Genomic DNA, 19,600 nt, shown 5'->3' with positions numbered 1-19,600 from the left:
TCTTTTTAATTCACATTGCTTTTTTTTAAAAAATCCGTGCATTCAAAAGCAATAATGGGCTAAACATAGACTCTCATTTTTAAATACTGCCCCTTAGAATGCAAAAGGAGATACGAAGTTTATATTTGCAAATATTCCTAACAGTTACTCCCCGAAGTATCTAAACAGCATGCAACCGAAAACAAGAGAAACTTTCCTCTTTCTGCATTTCTTAGCAGCAGCAGAGAGCAGCAAAAGAAACTATTTTAAACAAATCCTGGAAATACTGTCACAGGCTTCTTTTATACAGAAGTGTATGTAAGATGATCTTTATACACAGACATTACTTTTACTTACGTTTTTCTTTCTATGTCCAGAGGTAAAGAGGAAGGTAAATATAAGCTCTAACCATCCTGAGCACCGCAGACAATGCAACCATGCTCCCCAAATTAAAAACCAAAGGTAATGGTTTTTAACTTCTAGAAAAACATTCCGAAGGCCCCTTATTTCCTTGTATGAATCAATTATATAAGAGATCTGACGGAAACAGCAAGCTCTAAACAGATTACACTCTGTCTCACCAGCTTGATTCCACAAAGAGCAATGAAACAGAAAATCAAATGCAGCTTGCAAAGTCACATTCACATGGAGCTTTAGAGAGAAAGAAGGGGAAAAAAAAGACCTGGTACTTACAGAACTGTAAAGTAAAATGTCCCAGTTTCACTTTACATGTTACAGCAAATCAAACAGAGATTTCAGCTCTCAGCAAGTCCCTGCTTCGACTACACTGATCATCCAAGCAGAACAGGCCCTTATGGATTGCTCAGGCAGCTGGGAGATAATGGGACCATATTCTCAGCTGGGACTAGAGAAGCTGAACTGCTCTCTGCTGTGCGCTGCATGGCTCTCCGCCGGCATTAATCAAGGAGGACCCAGCTTCGTGGCTGTATTCCCCAAAGGATCGACATAATTAGCGCATGAATCAAAGACGCACCCTGGGAACATCACACACAGTCTCTCACTGGCTCTCCGCACATCGAATCTGATTAGGAAATCAAGTTGGTTCCCTGATCCAATGTGTTAAACCTTTCCAAAATACAGAGACCCACACAGCTGTTTATAGATTTCAAGGGGAGAGGTGGAGATTAAGGCTTCCTTCCCAATGGGCAATTAATGTAATTCCTCAACTACAGGATCTAATTGCACTGGTTGTTTGATACCTATGGGGGGCTTTGCCCTGTGATTTTGGTCTGTCTGCTATGGTTTCTCTGTAGCTCCAAGCAAGTGTATAAGCTGCAGCACCAGCTTATGAGTCACGTAAATGTAGGTTATTTTCAAGTTTAGTCTTTAACGAAATTGGTTGGACTGAAACTGGTCTCTATGGAGGGATTTTACATCCCCAAAGATATGCTTCTTCTCTGAGCTTATCTTCAGGGTTTTCCAAACAGAAGGTTTGGCATGGTACTCAAAAAATTCAGTATTCTAAAAACTGGTGATTTTGATTCTGCTTGAATAATTGAGAGAACAGTTTTCTTTACTCCTTCTGCATAGTGATGCCGTCAAAGGTTACAAACCGGTAGCCTGTGGACATGCTTGGTTTCACAAGACTAAGACTTCTGAATTGGAATGCGAGCATTTTTAAACAGAACATGTGTTCTGCACTTCACCAAAGAGGCACCACTCCCTCTTTGCCCATATATGCTATCCACTGGCCCCGAAGACATTTGTTTATGTAAATTTGTCCTTAGTTAAACATATTTGGGTTAGAGATGTAAAACATTCCATTTTAGAGAAAGGAGGGTCCTCTCCTATGTCGCTCACTAAAAGATTGTGATTAAGCAGCTCATTTGATTATTTAAAGTTGCACCACACACAAAGCAGCTAGTATTTAATGAACCTGTGTGACAAAGAAGGGAGGACATTTAGGGACTCAGAAAACCTGAGTTCTCTCTCATTGCTACGAAAACCAGGTGATCTACAATAGGGCACTTCACCTTTCTGAGCCTCAGTTCTCTTACTTCTACAATAACGGCCTTGGTCCAAACCTCTGAGGAGCCTTGCAGGCAGGACATTTTATTATTATTCAAAGGACTAGAAAGTGGGTCTCTATCAGAAGGGTGCATGCACCTGGTAATAGCAGTGACAGTAACAGGAAGGTATAATGGCATGCTTATCATTTATTTATTTATTTTAACTAGCTAACCTTTGAGTGAGTGGTTCTTAATAAATTGTCTAATAGGCAGCTGTTTCAAAGAACTTGAGTAAGTCTGAGTAAATTATAAATGTGTGAAAGGGGGAAAAAAGACAGGTTGGCCAGAAAATGGCTTTATCTAATAGTACAGAAACTGTCTATCTGAGAGTAAAACATCTGAATGAAGAGCCAAACGTCCAACCAGAATGCTATTCTTTCACATTGTCAATCACCAAGACACTGAAATTTGTGAGGAAAGGGCCCTTTTACATTTAAACGGGATTGGGCCATCTTACTTTCTTACACTCTTTCTATCCAAAGACACACAAAGGTAGTACTTACCTTCCCATTGTCAGTTATACAATCTCTTGTGGAAAAATGTCTATTATCAAGGTCAAAGAAAAAAAAAAAAAACATTGCTGATGAGTCTATTACAACTCATAGACAGAGTAGAACTGCTCCACAGGGTTTCCAAAGGAGCAGCTGGTAGATTCGAACTGTAGACCTCTTCGTTAGAAGCCACAGCTCTTAACTACTGTGCCTCCAGGGCTTCATTATCAAGGTCAAGACAGCCCAAACTGTCTTCAATACTGATCTTAGGGGATAAAAAGAAAATAGATAAACGCTTTTATGCCTTGGAAACCCTGGTAGTATAGTGATTAAGAGCTACGGCTGCTAACCAAAAGGATGGCAGTTCGAATCCACCAGGCATTCCTTGGAAACCCTACGGGGCAGTTCTACTCTGTCCTATAGGGTCGCTGTGAGCGACAATGGATTTTTTTTTTTTTTTGGTTTTATGCCTTGACTCCCTAGGTTGGGCAAATAGTTAACACACTGGCTGCTAATCAAAAGTTGGTATTCTAGTCCACTCACAGGTACCTCAGAAGAAAGGCCTGGTGATCTATTTCCAAAAAATCAGCCACTGAAAACCCTGTGGAGCACAGTTCTACTCTAACACACTTATCCAAACAATCAGCCATTGTAAACCCAGTGGAGCACAGCTCTACTCTGACACACTTATCCAAACAATCAGCCATTGTAAACCCTGTGGAGCACAGCTGTACTCTGACACACTTAGAGTCACCACAAGGCACAATACATGACAGTAACTGACACTCTATAACTAGAGGAATAGCTTACCCAGAGGTTAAATGATTTTGTCAAAGATGCATGCTACCAGGACCTTTCTGTTCATTTCCAAGCCAATTTTTCCAAACCAGATACATGGCCTTAAGTAGATTTATTATCAGGAGTTAACAGCAACAATACATAAAGTGGGGCAAGAATTGGTAATTAAACCTTTTGGAAAAAAAAAAAAAGAAAACTAAACTTCTGAGTAATCTGTGTTGCTTCAACATGTTTCTACAAACGTTTTCAATCTGATTTCTTTCAAGTAACCCAAGATTCTTTATTGTGTTGGGTATCGCTGTGATTTGGTGTAACTGATAAATGAACTGGCCTGAATTTCATGTTTGTTATTTTTATCTGGCTCATTATTATTGAGACTTTAGCACCTCCACTCCATGCAGCTCATGTGAGTTGCTGACAAAAATAGGTTAATTAAATAGCAATTGTGCATCTCAATCATATTAGCAAATATATTGCTGAAGCGGATGAAAAGAGGAGCAAATTAAAATACTAAAGTGTTTATTCAGTGGTACAGTTGAAATAAATAGTTTAATTGGTTTTAAGTTCTATTCAGTCCCTCTTTGCCTGGTAATTACTTTGATTCATCTTTGATTATGGTATGTGGTAGATTCATTTTGACATCATGTGATTTGCACTTGTTTCTAATCGTAGGTGATAATTACCAACTAAAAATTTCTAACTTCCATCAATTCTTCATACATTTCTCCCCAGAGACATACCATTTGAAATATGAAGTGGTTTATAATAAAAGCCTAAATCTGGTAAATGCCTGATTTTTTCTTTTAAGGTCAAAGCCAACATTAATGTCAAAACAAACATAGCAATGACAGGGGGAAAAGACCAACTTGATTAGTAACTGAAAACAAGAGTCTTCACAAAGAGTAGACCCTGATCTATTATCCCAGAATGCGTATCAGAAAGTCAAGACATATACAGAAATTGTTTTAGTCTTTGCATTGAAATTGCAAGAAACTGCATCTCTTTGGAACTGTGAGGAGTCTGCAATTTTAACACACTCTTGTCAAGGCTAAGAAGAACCTAGAGGACTGGGCTCCTGAGATCTCTTTCTGGCCATAATACAAGATTCAGCAAGTTAAATACAGCCCTGAGCCTCAGCAAATCTAGTGGCAAGATAAAAGTTATGGCAACAATTTCCCAACAGGTTGAGGCTTAATCAATATTTTTAAATGCTTTGGAATCTTCATCAGTAAGTCACCAGATGTGCATACAACTGCTCATTGCTTCTTCCAGAAAGTGTTCATATTTCCTGTTCCTTGCCTCTCTCACTAGAAGTCAAAGGCAGAAGCTGAGACAACTGGGACATTCCTCCAGCTGGGAACAAAATTTCAAAAGAATGTACAGTTCAGAAATCACCACCGAGGGCACCCACTGGAATGATAGTCTATGCAGCAGCAACTGGACTTTCTTTTCCAACTAAAAGCGATGGCAGCAGTAACACATTGTTTATCAGACAACCCAGAAGCCAGCCCGAAGTAGGACCCACAGGAAAGCACGTGGCCATACTCATTTTCAGTGAAGTGTCAGAGTCCTATAACAACAACCCCCAGAGACAAAGGTGATGAACTGAAAACAGTCTGGAGAAAATAGCCCAATTTGAAAATTATGTCAAAATTACATCAAATCGACCCATGAGCTAGATGGAGCGCAAAACGTTTCAAGTTTATCTATCATTGACTGCTAAGAAACTTGGAGTCATCATTAGCCAAAAAAGTTTATTAATCATGTGTGTGCGTGTGTGTGCATGCATGTGTGTGTGTGCATGTGTGTGTATTGCATGCACACATACATGTAGAGCAAGAGAGAAGATAGATTGTTCTGTAAGTGTTATTTCTCTTTACTTTTTGGGGGTAGAGCTGACTTGTCGTTATGATAATGTCTAAGGAATACAAGCCAATTTTCTTATTCAAGAGGAAAACAAAAACATTTTTCTTCAGAAGATTTTGATTTTCCTTCCAATAAAAACAGACAAAGACTGGTTTTACAGTTACCCTTTGCCTTTTCATTGACTAATTTTCACAGTAGTGTTACGTTCAATTCATGTGTGTTATGTATACTTTTGAAGATGTGGATATTTCCACCATCAACCAAGGCAGTAGTTTTAAGTATGGGGCAATTTTGTCCCCCAGAGGACATCTGTCAATGTCTAGAGACACTTGATTATCACAACTGTGGGCTGGGCTACTACCATCTAGTAGGTAGACAGAGAACAAGAATGGTGCTAAACATCTTACAGTGCATAGGACATCCCCTCACAGCAAAGAATTATCGGACTCCATATGTCAGCGGTGCTACATTTGAGAAACCCCGACCTAAGAGAAGCTTGTTGTGGTCCTCATAGTTAGAATGCCTGCTAATTCAGAAGTGTGATAGATTTTATCATATTAAAAGCCGATCAAATTTAAATGATGTTACTCCGGCTATACCTGCATTGTTGTGTTGCTGTTAGCTGCTGTCAAGTCAACTCTGACTCTTGGTGACCTTATGACCAACAGAACAAAACACTCTCTGGTCCTGCTTCACCCTCACCATAGCCAGCGTGCTTGAGTTCATCATTGCAGCTACTGCATCAATCCATCTCACTGACGGTTTCTCACGCCTCTCTTGGCCTTCTACTCCACCAAACATGACACCCTCCTCTAGCAAATGATCCCTTCCAGTGATGTCCCCAAAGCAAGTGAGTCAGACAGTGTTCTATTAGGAGCCATAAAGTTTTCAATGACTAATTCTGGAAGTATATCACCAGGCCATTCTTCCTGAAGCCTATTTACCACAGGTGACACTGATGGTATTTGAAATATCAGTGCCATAACTTCCAGCATCACAGCAACACTCAAGCCACCACAGTATAACAAACTGGCAGACAGGCAGTGGGGAGCTGCATTAGCAACACTAATCTGCCTAGTAGTTTGACTTTGGAAGGCTCTTAAACTCTTCTGTATGTTTTCACATAGATTAACACATATAGCAAAGCCTAGGTCAAAAGTCAAGGAAGTACTGAGATTCCAAGTTTACTGATGCAAGCAAACATAAGCCTTAGGACAAATGACTAATGACATGATTGTTAAGTAAAAAAGTCAAGTCAGAACAAGAGGCCAATATGTCCCTCTCCTCACTAGAAGACTGCTTCTCACAAAACAAAATAAAACTGAGAAAAATGAACCTCAATCCTCCCTCTCCTCTCATCTCCTCTCCCTCCTCCACCACGGGAACCAGTAAACACAACTCTTAGGGAAGTTGAGCTACATGTAATTCCATATATGTATTTTCTTTCTATTTCTGTGGAAGGTACTACATAGACGGGCAGAGTTTTTTGTTATGTTCCTACATCAGGGTTCTGATACTACTCACTAAGTAGATACGGCTTTAACAAAGAGCTGGTATTAAATACAAACATGCTTCAGGTCATGGACTTTCACACATAATGCAGATGTTAGACCTCTTTTGTTCACTTCTACAACAAATATTTATTGAAAACCTACTAAATTCATAGTCATTTCATATTAAGAGAGAAAGAAATAGAATCCCTGGGCATCTACTTCCCTTACAGATATTATACATTTATACCACATCCCCTACATCATCTTGCCTGGCTCTGAAAAACTTCACTGCTTTTCTCTTCATCCACTAAGGTCATTATTATTTATAATCGGCTTTATCACTAATGTAGTACTCCATGGACTCTTCAGCTCTGGTACTGAGCTCTTTTTGTCGGCTCTGGGGAGTATAGGCGCTAGGTAGATGGCAGGGTTTTCATTTTCTTCTTTAGCATCCCTTCCATCAACTACAAAAAGCCTTGTTCAGGCTTTTACATGAGGGGAGTCCCAGCTAACCTTTGTTTCTTAAAGGGAAACTATCTCCCCTTAGATCTGCTTCAGATGGAAAAGATGAGAAAGAAGGTGCCCAAAGCAGGAAGATTCTGGCAAAAGTAGAGCTAAAACCAAAAAAAGTTCTACATTTGTTAAGATTACCACAGTGTTGTATTAGGGGGGAAGAAAAAAAGTGAATGTGTGATTGGGATGGGCAAAGCCTATCCTTACACTTATTTTATATGGGGTGAAAAGAGGAATAAGATACCTGCTTTTCTTCCTACATGCTTTGAGAAAATAGGAAAACCTTTGCTCCTCTAATTGATTGTCAGATACAGAGAAATCATATCAATTTTAGAATATATGCAGATCATAGATTAGGGCAGAGATCAAGGTTCTCTTAGAAAATGAGAGGGCTCTTTTTAGGAAACTTTCAAGTAGTTGCATATATTTCTCTTCATCTGTATGATGCAGAAATATCACAGGCAAATGACAAATATAGGGAAATTGATCTTTTTATTCCAGAAATCTAAAATTCATGTAATTTACATGATAAATCCACATAACCATGTGTGACTGTAAAGTATAAGCCTATCCTTATGCTAAGTGATCTACTTATTCAGGGTTCTGCAATTTTAAAGCAGTTTGTAATTATAAAATAGTCTGGTATAACAAATTAAATGTTCTATATCTTTGATGTACTTTAAAAATATACTTAAAATTGTCAGGCAGGGTTGATCTGAAATACATACAGAATGTCCTAACGTTAGATAAGACTATGGAGTACTCAATCTCAACTTAGTCTTTAAACTTGACCAATTGCACCCCACCTCCTCTAATTTTCTTTTTTTTTTATTGCAAAGTTATGGAAAACTTGAAAGAATGGCACAATGAAAATACTTATGCTTTTGACCTAGAACCAATGCTTTTATTCTCTCTCCCTCTCCTCTCTTCTACTTTCTCTCTATGTAATACTTTTTTTATTATTATTATTGGTCTGAATCATTTGAGAGTAAGTAGCAGATATCATGACACTTTAGCCCTAAATAAGTCTCCTAAGAATACACCAAGGTATGTTTCAACGACTGTAAGGATGGCGCAGGACCGGGCAGTGTTTTGTTCTGTTGTGCATAGGGTCACTATGATTCGGGACTGACTCGACAGCACCTTAACAACAACAACAACAACATGTTTATCTTGAGGGCAAGAATATTCACCTACATAACGAAAATATGATTAACCAACCCAAGAAATTTAACAGTGATACAAAACTACCAATTTACATGAATCCGATTCTAAAATTTTACAAATTGTCCCAGTCATGTCATTTATACCTATTTTTCTTTCCTCTTCTCTGATCCAGGATGTAATACAAGATCATACAGTATTTTTTGTAGTCATGTCTTCTGTGATAGTGAATTCTGTGTATCAACTCAGCTAGGCTATGATTCTCAGTGGTTTGGCAGACATTGGACTGATCACTCTTCTATAATGTAATATAATGTAATCACCTCTATGATGAGCAGCCAATCAGTTGAAACGGGTGTATCCTTGGGGGTGTGGCATACCTCCTGTATGTAAATGGATGTTCCAGCAGTGCTCACCCTCAGTTTGCATCCTACACCTGACTTGTTATCCTCTGACCTCTGGTTCTTAGAACATAAGCCATCTGCCTGCCACCTGGCCTGCAGGTTTAGGTATTTGTCAGCTCCCACAGCCCCTTCAGCCAGCAGCCTGTCAATTTTGGGGTTGTCAGCCCCTGCAACCATGTGAGTCAGGAAAAGTCTCCAGCCTCCACAACTGCGTGAGTCATTGCCTTGAATTAGATCAATCTCTCTCTCCCTATATATACGCACATATATATATATATATATATATATACATATAGATTTCACTTGTTTTGCTCCTCTAGAAAGCTCAGCCTGAGACACCTTCTTTTTATATAGAACAGTTCCCTCACCTTTTATTGTGCTTTTCATGACACCGACATTTTTAAAGAGCCTTGGTCAGTTATTTTACATTATATACCTCCATTTGAAGGTGTATGATTGCTTCTTTATGATTAGATTCAAGAATTTTTGACAAGAATACTATGTATAGATGACAATGCAACCTCAGTGCATTACATTAAATAAAAAAATAGATAGCAGGTACAAATCTGTCCTGGATGAAGTACAGCTGAAATGCTCCTTAAAGCAAGGATGACGAGACTGTGTCTCACATACTTTGGACATGTTATCAGGAGGGATCAGTCCCTGGAGAAGGACATCATGCTTGGTAAAGTATAAGGTCAGTAAAAAAGAGGAAGACCCTCAATGAGATGGACTGATGCAATGTCTGCAACAACTGGCTCAATCATAACAACGACTGTTAGGATGGTGCAGGACAGGGCAGTGTTTCGTTCTGTTGTACAGAGGGTCACTATGAATCAGAACCAACTCGACGGCACCTAACAACAACAACAACATTGTCAGTCTGGATTCCCTGGGTGGTGTGAATGGTAAAACACTGGGTTACTAACTAAAATGTTGGTGGTTCCAACCCACCCTGAGATGCCTTGGAAGAAAGCCTCGGTGAACTGCGTCTGAAAGGTAACAGCCTTGAATACCCTATGGAACGCAGTTCTACTTTGTAATACATGGGATCAGCATGAGTTGGAGTCAACTCCACAGTAACTGGTTTGGCTTTTATTTTTATTTTTTTATTGTCAGTTTGATTGGTGATATTAAGTTTGATCTCCAGATTTCACTCTTGGAAATGTAAAAGTACTGTTTTACTTTTCTAATAGTAAATAATATCAGGGAGATAACACTGAGACAGTGTAAACATCTTTTTCTCCAACAGCCTTTCACACAGTAGTTCTAACTTCTATTGACGAAGCTTGCCTGAATCTGTTATTACAGCAATGGTTACAAAATACCTAGATATTCTTAAATCTTGATAACCAGTAGAGTTAACTCATTTCTCCATTTTATTTCCTAAAGGATTCCAACACACTCACTCAAGCCACACAAATGCGAGTGGTGATAATATTTGCCATTCAAAAAATACTAAGTTTCTGCAGTTTTCTCAGAAGCAGAGGCCAATGACAACTCATCAAGCAAATTATGAGAATTTATTATCAGTTACAGAAAACATGGAGAGGAAAAAAATGAAATTAACCATTTCTTTAAAGGGGAGAGGGGGATTACCAGGAGAAATCTGGAAATCGGTCTTCTGAGTGATGTCTTAAGTTGAATAAGGAGATGTACCTGTTAATATCTACTAATGCTAAAAATATTTCCCTTATCAGATTAGAGTCACTTTCAATTTCTGCAGAATGCATTCTATATAAAGAGCTAAACAATTCCTTCCAGACATTTTAAATTGTGCCATTTATTGATCTCTAAACTGTTCTGTTTTGTGGAAGCATTTTTCTCCTGGAAATGAATAAAAACAATGAAAAGCCCAAGCTAAAATCCATTCTCCACACTGATGTCAGAGTGCCCTTTCTAAAACAGAAATCTGAACACATCATCCTCCTGTTTAAAATCCTTCAGTGGACCCTATTAACTATCTGGAAAAGCCCAAACTCTACCAATTCACATAAAGTCCCCCTTCTCTTATGATTTCCATTGCACTTCATGCCCCCCTTTGACTATAATGCTTTCCATCCTTACTGCTTCATCAAGGAAATACTTCCATTCTTTTAAAGGGAGCTCTAACTATCAAAGTTAAGCATAAATATTATGGATCCAAACAACCTGCTATCATAGATTCTCCACTTACCAGCTGTTGGATCTTGAATGAGTTACTTAACTTCTCTGTGCCTGACTTTCTATAAAATGAGGATAGTGATATTGCCTATCCTGCACAGTTGTTATAGAAATTAAATTAGTTATATCATGTTAAGTCCTTAAAAATTCCTGGTATAGTAAGCAATGAATGATGGCTATGATAAATATGATGCTTATTCTTTCTCAACCTTTCCTTATAAAATTTTTCAAACATAATGTGGAACCCAGGATGGAAATGAGGAGAGCGCTGACACATTGGGGAGAGTGAAACCAATGTTATGGAATACTTTATGTATAGACTATCAAATGGGAAACTAATTTGCTCTGTAAACTTTCACCAAATGCACAATAAAATTTTTTTTAAAAATTTAAAACAGAGAGAAAAGTTGAATGACATGTATGGTAAACAACCATTTACCTTCTAACTAGATTATACAATTAATACTTTTATGTATTTGCTTTATCACCTTACTGTCCATATATCCAACCCTCTATCCATCCATAAATATAATGACTGTTTTAAGATGAAGCCATTCCTGAATCCATCCTTTTTCCTCCCCATCCAAGCACCCACATCCTCCGTGATAGTCTCACTGTGTCTACTTTGAGTTTCCATAATACTCAGTCATACTGCATTATAATTATCTGTTTATACACCAATTTCTTCTACTAGACTATGACTTCCTGAGGGCAAAATATCATGTCCCATTCTATTTTGTATCCTTACCACCTAGCTCAGTGGTGTAGCTCAATAAATGTTTAAAGAATTAATGAGTGAATTTCACACTATGTGTTACAGTTGCAAAGTCATGCAGCCATATAGTTTTTATGCAGTTATTGTATAAATGGACAAATCCATTATGAGTATTAGCAATATCAGAAGTAATCTGTGAATAATTATTAAAAAGCCCAGTTATTAAGGTTTATGAAAGAACTTTTGGCTCCAAACCAGGACACTAAGGCTCTAGTCCTCATTTGGCTTGTACGAGACATGTGTCCTCAGATAAGTCAGTTTGGTTTCCTGGGAAGCATTTTCTTCATCTATAAAATGAAGGGAAAGTCTCAGCAACATGGTGGGCTCTTTCATACCTCTCCTCTTTTTATAGTCACGTAGAAATGCTGATAAAAAGCAGGAAAGAAAAATATCAAGGCAATCTATATGTACATGTATATAGCTGAGCTTGAAAGAAAAAAAGTAATAAAGTTAAGCTGATGGTTGATGGCCCAGTGCCGTGAGCCCTAGGAACTGGGTGGGCTTTCATATGGCACATCCCAATATAGCATGAGCACACTTCTTAGAATTGTGCAAGACAGCATCTCTGGGGGCTGGGAAATGAGTTTTAATACCCTGCAAGGACCGATGAAGAATAAAGCTGGAAGTAAACCCCTGCTTAAAGCTGGGATACAAGAGAGATGTACCATGTGAGAACCAGAAAGTAGAAAAACACCACCTCAGCCCATGCCAGTGTTAATGAAGCATGTTATCTCTAAAATTCAGGGAAAGGAGTGTGATAGGCTGAAAATGTCCCCAAAGATGTCCAAGTCCTAATCCCGAGAACCTATGAATATTTTACTTTATATGGCAAAAGGGGCTTTGCAGATTTGATTAAACATCTTAAATAGGAAGAGTGGATGGGTTCAAAGTAATTGAAAGGGCCCATATAAGAGGGAGGCAAGAGGACCACCCAGGCAAAGAAGATGTTATGCTGCAGGCTTTGCAGATCAAGGGAGGGGATACAAGCTGAGGAATGCAGGTGGCCTCTAGAAGCTGGAAACAGTAAGAAAACACTTTCTCCCTGAAAGCCTCCAGAAGGGACTCAGCCATGTACACCTCTTTTAAACTTAAGAAAGGTGAGATAATAAACTTTTGTTGTTTTAAGCTATTGCTGGTGTTAACTTGTTACAGCAGCAATAGGAAATTAATACAAGAGGTACAATCTATTAACAAATTTAACTTCAGTCTGCACAGGTGTAGAGTCCACATTTACACAGTCCAATGTTGACTCATTAGTCTCAAAATGAAATATTAACACAAAAAATCAGGCAAAACCCTATAATCCCATTTAGGATATAGCAAAAATTAAGTCAAACTTTCTAAATAGGGACATGTCTGCCATCCTGAGCACAGAATCTCCCATACTTAGCAAAAAATGTATGAAGAATAAATCACATAAATCATCCCAAGAAGCAGAGTTTCAACTGAGAATTGACATGCAAAGAATTAAAAATAGAACAATCTGAAAGATATGATTAAAAAGATATTTAAATTGATCATAAAAATGAAAAAGTAGAGTACACAATTTTAAAAATTTATACACTTTATGGGGAAAAAGAGGATTTGAAAAAGTAGGGTATAAGGGAACTTACTGCATTGATGGAAATGCTCTAAATCTTGATAGGTATGATGCTAAAACAGGTGTACATACATTCATTAAGACTGATCAAACTGTACACTTACTATATGTGCATTTGACTATTTGTAAATTATACCTCAATAGAAAAAGAACAATATCAATGAAAGATTAAGCATCAAATTAGATTCAGTTTAAGAGCAGATTGTGAATTAAAGTCAGATCAGAGGAAGCCACACCAGACCACAAACGATTAAGCTAAAATGATAAAAGAACATAATAAAAAGAATATCATGAAAAATGTAGGCAAGAATGAGAAGGTCCAATATATGTATAATGGGGATTACAGAAGAAGGGAATACAGGAAATGTAAGAGAGGCAATATTCTAATCTAAATAGATGAGAATTTCTTAGATTAGATTGAGATATGGCTGCAGAATAAACAAGCATGCTGAAACTTAAGAAGGCTCAATTAAAAACAAAGCCTTAACTAACCTGTCACATTTCATTATAACAGCAGTACACCCAAGATGGAAAGAAAATTTTAAAAGCAACCATAGAGAAAGGCAGGTTACCTGTGAAAAATAAAAATTAGACAGAAAGCAGACTTCTCATCAGAAAGCAGGAAGCAGAACACAATGGAATAATAACTGTCAGGCTATAATTCTACTCTTTTCAACTATTATTTGGCTAAACTTTTATTAAAGAGTGATGAAGAAATAGAGACATTTTCCTGAAAAAGACTGATAATGTTTAATACAATCAAGAAAAAAAAATAGCAAGAATATTTGTACTCAAAAGGAAGAAATGGTATTCAAGGAGCAATAGAAAAATGTTTACACTGGTAAGCATTTTGAGAACTCTAAATATTTGTTAATTCAAAAGACAACAATAAGAATACTTATAATAATTAGTGATTATTAAGGGTTAAAACAAGGCAAATCTAAAAGACTAGACTGAAATTAATATGAGATATAGGAAGAAGGTGATTTCAGTTAGCATTTTAAAGTCCTGGTATTATTCAAGAGAAGATAAAGATATTGATTCATATAAGACACTTAAATTACAATATATATAAATCATAAAAATTTAAAGGTTGAGTTCAGCAATAACATAGAATAAAAGGTCAACACACCTAATCCTTGCATTTCTACATACTAAAAATGAAAATATGAAAAAGTGAAATTAAAAACACAATACCATTTATAATCACTCCAAAGGAAGCTAAATACTTAGGTACAAACTTAACAAACCATGTAAGAATCTGTATGCTGAAAAGTATGAAATACCACTCATAGAAATCAAAGAACTACACAAATGGAGCAATACGCTGTGTTCACTAATTGGACAACTCAGCATAAGAAAGATAACAATGCTCCCCAAATGGATCTATAGGTTTAGTGCAATTCCTATCAAATTTTCATTAAGGTTTTTTGTAGATGTTTACAACTTATTCTAAAATTTACATGGCAAGACTTATGCCCTAGAATAGCTAAAACAATATTGATAAAAAAAAAGAATAAAGTGGAAGGAACCTCTCTACCCAGTATTAAGTGTTTTCCTCATAGCCGCACTTAATCAAGGCAGTGTGGTATTGGCAGAGAGACAGACACGTAGATCAATGAAAAAGAATAGAGAACCCAGAAAGAGATTCATACAAATATGCCTAGTTGGTTTTTGTACTAACAGCTTTATTGAAATGTAATTCACATATCATAAAATTTATCCTTTTAAATCATACAACTCAATGACTTTTAGTATATGCACAGAGTTGTGAAAACACTACCACTAATTCCAGAACATTTTCGTCATTCCAAAATGAAATCCCATACCCATTAGCAGCCCAACTGAATTTTGACAAAGGTGCAAGAACAAGCCAACAGAGGAAAGGTAGTCTTTCGACAAATTGTGCTGGAGCTATTGGACATCCACAAACAAAAAACACATCTGCCTAAAACTCACATCTTACACAACCATTAACTCACTATAGAGCATAAACTTAAATATAAAATACAGAACTATGAATCTTTCTACAAAACAAATAAGAGAAAATCTTCCAGATCTAGGATTAGGAAAAGAGTTCTTAAATTTGACACCGAAAGCACAGTCAATAAAAAGAAAAATTGATCAACCAGACCTCAAAATTAAATACATTTTCTCTGAGAAATATTCTGTCAAGAGGCTGAAAAGACAAAGTATAGATTGAAAGAAAATATTTGCAAACAAATGACTAGTATTTAGAATATATAAAGGACTCCTAAAGCGTGACAATAAAAATAAATAAATAAACCAATTAGAAGATGGGCAAAAAACATGGACATTTCACTGAGGTTTTATGGTCAATTAAAATACATAGAAATGAAAACAGAATAGTTATATCCAATGAATAGGTTGCATATTCATTGGATATTACTATTTTTACCAATACTGACTTAATAATGATATATTTAAACTTATTTCATTTTTCTAATTCCAAAAACCATTTTGTATGGGCAGGAGTAGAGAGGTTGAGAGGGAAAGACAGAACAAGTGAGTAAGTTAATAACTGAGAGCATTCACTCAACCAGTCACTTGCTAGGTGCTGATGGGCTAAACAAACAAGATGACAATAGTTGTAGAGTTTATATTCTGTGGAGGAAGAAAGACAACAGATAAGTAATCAGTAAATAAATTCAATAATTACAGAATCTGTAAGTGATCTATAAGAAACGAAAAGAGTTCTAAGATTCAGAAGAATAAATATTGGCTCTTAAGTTTTAGAACAGGTAGATAACATTATGAGAACATGGAGTTTCTATGAAAAGGGAACATTTGATGAATATTCCTTTTTGAAACAACTACTACTACTCAGAACGTGTTGTAGGTTAGCAACTGGTAAAGCCCAGGTAGAAAATTGGTTTATATCTTTTTAAGTCTAACTTTTTGGAGCAAACCCACATACAAATCTAACTCTGCGGTCATCTAGCTGGTTAGGGACAGAAGACGAGTGACGACATCTGCATTGCAGCCATGCACCATGAAACACCATCTGTTCCTGCTCCCTGACAAGTAAGTTCCAGCAGCTGAATGCTGGATCCAATTTGGAGCCTTTCTTATTAAATTACTTTTGGGGCTGAAGTTTGCTATTTTTTAGACCAAACCAGAGGTATATATAAAAATATATACCCACTAAAGTGGTTTCACAACTAAAGTAAACAAATGTTTTGAGGAATTTATTCATCCAAGACGTATTTATTGAATAAGTCATATGTATAAGCAGCCGGGTGTTTAATACAGGATTATATATGATACCTGCTTTCAAGGAACTTGAAACCCAGAGAAATATGAAATATATAGGTAAGTGTTTTAAGAGAGTATTTATCACAGTCTCATGAGAATTTAAGAAAGGGAAATAGGATGTTTTACCTGGAACTTGGAAAAATGCTTTGGAGAGAAAGCAGTATTTGAAATGAGAACTTGAAGGATCCATCACTTTTAGACATTCAGAGATGTATATTCAATGCTGATTATGATGTTCAAAAGGAGACCTGGTGGTGCAGTGGTTAAGTACGCAGGAGCTAACCTAAGGGTTGGTGGTTCAAACCCACCAGCAGCTCCTCAGGAGAAAGATGAGACAGTCTGCTCCCATAAAGGTTTCAACTGTGGTAACCCTTGGGGGGCAGTTCTACTCTGCCCTGTAGAGTTGCTGTGAGTCATAATCGACTCAACGGCAGTGGGTTTGGATAACATTTAAGGGGGCATTTCAAATAATCTAGTTTAATTACCCTACAGTAGAAGAGGCCCTTTTCTATATAAATATCATCTTCCTATTTTGGGCACTGTCTCTGATATCTAGATTCTGTTGAAAATTTAATACACCTCCTCGACAGAAATAAGTATTATATCTACATGTACAAATTTCCATAAGATTTCAAGGAATTCACGGACCTTGGGTTAAGAAAACTATTTAGATCAAGAGAAAACTATTAATGGAAAACATATTCCATATATACAGTATTTTATATTTCAAAAATAACTACATAAATTGTTATACAAAAAGAACTTTCAAATAGCTAAAATTGTTATCACTGTCTCTATTTTTTAAATAAGAAAAGTGAGATACAGAGACGTTAAGTGAATTTTCCAAAAATTATGTATTTCTTTGGGGGTTACTGGGACTGGCCAGTGTTTCCTGTAATGCCTCCCTAATCTGCGGGAACTCTACTCTGTTAGCGCCAATGACATCAAACTTCATACTATCAAGATTTAGTTCACTTACATATATAAAAGGAAAATCAAAATAAATGAGAAGTTCATTTCTCACTCATAGAAAAGTAAATTCCTAATAAGCAATCCAGGGCTGGTAAATCAGTTTCATAGTCATTAATTAAGGAACCAGGCTTTTTCTATCTTTTCCTTCTGCTGTTGCATATTACTTTTATCTTCAAGGTCACCACTTGATCCAAGATAGGTGCTGAGCTCCAGCCATTGAGTCTACATTCCATGCAGCAGACAAAAGGAAGGGAAGTAGAAGGACAAGAGAGCACAATTCCCAGTAGAACCATCCCCCTTTAAAGAGACTTTTCAGAAGTCCCCTAAAATATTTCCACTTGAATCTCACTGGATAGAACTTAGTCACAGTGTTAGCAGTTAGCTTTAGCTGGGCACATTGCTGCCCTAAATAAAATTGGTCTTCTGTTATTAAAGAACAAAGGCAAAATAGATATTGGTTGGCAGTAAGCAGTTCCTTCTATAGTTGCTGCCAACGCTAAATATTCAAACCAATAATAAAACTATAATGAGAAAACTCACTGAATGAGGATTCTGAAGATGGAATTTCCAATTGTTGAGAAGATGCCAATTAGATCTGCCGCATGTGGTCTGGGCTTCCTGATCTATAAAATGAGGGAAGCAAGAGGCTACAATGTTTAGGCTAGCTCTGAAGCTTTATAATAACTTCTTCAAGAAGCTAAACTGTTACCTCACCACTTTACATTACTAGCAATGGAACTTTCTAAAATGTAAACTATCCCAATGTTTGGGAATGATCTAGTTTAGATTCTGGAAGGATATCAGATTAGCCCTATTGATTCAATTTTTGGAACAGGTATTCATTTAAAAAGGAGGGGGGAGAGAAAATGAAAGAAAAGGAAACAAGAAAAAAGTTCTCTTGGGATTTGAGTGAGGATAGCAACTTTATCATCATCTTGAATCAATAGAAAGCAAGACACTCTGATACTATCATCTTGATACGTGGCATGGGGGATGGAAATTCTCAAAGAAAATGAAACACGTACGCCTACAATTTATGAACTTTAAGATACTAGCAGTAAAATGTGCAGCTGTTTATAAGAACTACCATTTGTGCAAGTAAAATATTCAATCAGTAAAAACAGTTCTTAATGTACCTGGGGTAATCAATTTTTCTTACGTTCACAGAATTAAATGTAACTATATAACCATCAACTCTTTGTACCATCTTCCTATAAAACCTGATAGATTGAAAAGGCTGTAGACAATACTGTTTCAACTATAAATGGCCACCACACTGCAGGTTTGTTTATTAGAGTACTGCATGTGGATCTTTCCACATATTATTAAGGAATTCAGTCAGCTAATCCAAGTTTATCTGTTTCATTCCTCTCCCATTTATTGCAGTTTCTTATATGGAAGGACCCAAAGTGTCATAAAAGAGAATTAAGGATGGGCGGAGCCAAGATGGCAGACTAGGCAGATGCTACCTCGGATCCCTCTTACAACAAAGACACGGAAAAACAAGTGAATCGATCACATACATAACAATCTATGAACGCTGAACAACAAACACAGATTTAGAGACGGAGAACGAACTAATACGGGGAAGCAGTGATTGTTTCCAGAGCCTGGAGCCAGCGTACCAGTCAGGTACGGCACAAGCACAGAGAGCTGCTCCACCCCCCTGAACTAACCGCGGGAGGAAGACCAGCCGGTTCCGTGGGCGGCGTGGGACGCAGCCGGTAGGAGAAGTCCCCGGGAGGCAGTGACTGGTCTTGGAGCAGAAAGAGCAGCGTCCGAGCCGGGGAACCGTCCCGCAGGGATTTGGACTGGATGCAGGTACGGCATAAACACGGAGAGCTGCTCCACCCCCCTGAACTAACCCCAGGAAGGGGCCCAGCCGGGTCGCGCGGGCGGCGTGGGAGGCAGCCGATAGGAGAAGTCCCCGGGAGGCAGCGACTGGTATTGGAGCGGGGAGAACAGCATCACAGCCGGGACACTCGGTCACGACACAAGCACGGGGAGCTGCTCCACACATCTGAACTAACCCCGGGAGGGGGCCCACCTGGTTCGCGCAGGCAGCACGGCCACGCG

At 37.6% G+C, this 19,600-nt stretch overlaps 1 protein-coding gene across 5 annotated transcripts in view; it reads right to left on the bottom strand.

The window, feature by feature from the left end:
- CNTN4 (contactin 4) overlaps window positions 1-19,600 on the bottom strand; it is a 1,107,632-nt gene that overhangs the window by 644,245 nt on the left and 443,787 nt on the right. For 2 of the 5 annotated variants that reach the window (XM_049862390.1, XM_049862396.1), the window contains exon 1: window positions 673-1,033. The exons of 2 other annotated variants lie outside the window; for them this stretch is intronic. The gene's annotated coding sequence lies outside the window, so the exon portion shown is untranslated. Of the gene's footprint in view, window positions 1-336; window positions 620-672; window positions 1,034-19,600 lie in introns of those variants that run through there. One more of the 5 variants, XM_049862393.1, reaches the window with a different exon arrangement.

The sequence above is a fragment of the Elephas maximus genome, chromosome 20 (assembly GCF_024166365.1).
Source record: "Elephas maximus indicus isolate mEleMax1 chromosome 20, mEleMax1 primary haplotype, whole genome shotgun sequence".
In the NCBI taxonomy this organism is placed as follows: domain Eukaryota; kingdom Metazoa; phylum Chordata; class Mammalia; order Proboscidea; family Elephantidae; genus Elephas; species Elephas maximus.
The sequence above is the reverse complement of the archived record's forward strand: the minus strand, read 5'-3'. Positions and strand labels throughout refer to the sequence as shown.